This window comes from Phyllobates terribilis, unplaced genomic scaffold (assembly GCF_046119375.1).
Source record: "Phyllobates terribilis strain yellow unplaced genomic scaffold, ASM4611937v1 Scaffold_12__6_contigs__length_324123572, whole genome shotgun sequence".
Taxonomy (NCBI): domain Eukaryota; kingdom Metazoa; phylum Chordata; class Amphibia; order Anura; family Dendrobatidae; genus Phyllobates; species Phyllobates terribilis.
The window spans coordinates 205,220,623-205,222,406 of record NW_027362772.1 but is presented as its reverse complement, the minus strand read 5'-3'; the positions used below and the strand labels follow the sequence as shown (position 1 = coordinate 205,222,406).

At 49.5% G+C, this 1,784-nt stretch overlaps 1 pseudogene; it reads right to left on the bottom strand.

Moving 5' to 3' along the window:
* Positions 1–1,131: 1,131 nt before the first annotated feature.
* On the bottom strand, positions 1,132–1,237 carry LOC141173241 (U2 spliceosomal RNA; annotated as a pseudogene).
* Between the last annotated feature and the right edge of the window lie 547 nt (positions 1,238–1,784).

Genomic DNA, 1,784 nt, shown 5'->3' with positions numbered 1-1,784 from the left:
CAAAGGACAAATGCATTATTGCAGCTTATCTCAGGAAGGAAGGGATAGATATGACTCGCCCCCTAGGCCGTGGGGCACTCAGATCCGGGCAATAGGGGAACGATGGGGGTAGTAGTGGCTACCCGGCTCCGTGGCTCAGGGTGGTCAGGCCAATGGTAGTCTGCTACGTTCTGCTGATAATGTCCGACTACGCCACCCGTGGATTGCGGTTATTAGGAACCGCCGCTGCATGCAGACCGCTGGGGCTGATGAGGTGTGCAGCTAGGGTAGTGTGACTCCCAACGGGAAGAGTGCGGCCCCAGGGCAGTATAATGGATGGTGGGAGTGATGGTGGTGAGAGTCCCAGTACCGGTAGTGCTGGAGGCGCGAAGGAGCACACAGACAATAGGTTGCAGTCCAGGGTCTTTACTGAAACAGGAGGTAAACTGACCCATAAACAGTCCTAGCTAGGAGGGGACCTGGATGTCTGAGAGCAACGGGGAAATTGGCCCTGGTCAGAGTGAGGGTGTAGGCCTACCGTGCTTTCTGCGCTCTTTCTGGCTATCTCCTCGTTATAGGGTAACAGCCCACGTTTCCGAGCTTTCCGTGTATTCTCGCCTGTATGGCCTGCGACGTGGGTTCCTTTCTGCTCCCAGCCTTGTACGGCTTTACTGGTCCCTTCGGTTGTGGCAGGGGCTCCAGGCTTCTTAGGCCAAGGAATATACAGTCCCTTGCGAACTGGTTATCTGCTGGAGAATGTGGAATCCTCCCAGCCTCAGACACCAAAGTCTGGTAGATTAAGTCCTTTATCTGCCAAGACAGGCTTGCTTCGCCTCTTGTCTCTGGCTTGTGGCTCTCCTCCTGCCACACTTCCTCTTAGGTGCAGTGCAACTGTCTGTCCCTGCTCTGCTCTGGGACAAGTCTCAGTGCTGAGACAGGCCATCAAGTTCTCTCTAACCCTGCCCTCAGTACCAGCTTTTATAGGGGCAGCCAGCTCCCCCTACTGGCCTGAGACAGGAGGCATTGCATGCTAATGTTCCCCTGACTAGAGAACCTCCCCCTTGCTCTCAGACACAGCTTTAATTACACTTGTGGCATCCAGGCCAGGGTAACACAGATAGATATATAGATATATAGATAGATAGATAGATAGATAGATAGATAATATTACAATACAATATATTGGTAAAAGCAAAGCACATATACTAAATGAGAACAGATACTACACTTGATGTTAGCCAAAAGGCCGAGAAGCGATAACCTGAATTGTTTTTAGCTTATGACTACACACTGCCTTCAAGAAGGCACCCATTGTAGGGATATGGACAAAGACTCCCCTTAGGAGGACATGTTGTTCATCAATAGACACCTTAAAACCCACAACTTTACTGCTTGTTGCAGCTGCAGCCCACGCATGCATTTTTAATCTGCATGAGTCTGCCTATTTTCAAACATTCTCCCCTCCCCCCCAATGTTCCATGTACCTGCAGAAAAGTTGATGTGGAGAGGATAACTAATTAGTGAACAAACAGCGGTCCACCTTCTTCCTAGTCTGCAGGCTCCCTGCAGACTGTAGTTGACTGCAGCAGCACAGCCAGATACAGGCCAGGAGCCCATTATGACACGTGCAATGATGTTCCATTCTTCCATTCTTGCATTATTCTATTGTTCCATTGTCCCATTCTCTTGCATTATTCCATTGTTCCATTCACTCATTACATCTATTGCAAGCAATCTATCTGACTGGGTGGAAACCAATAGGATGCTCTGATTGACAGACATAGTTAGCACTTTAAAGCAACATC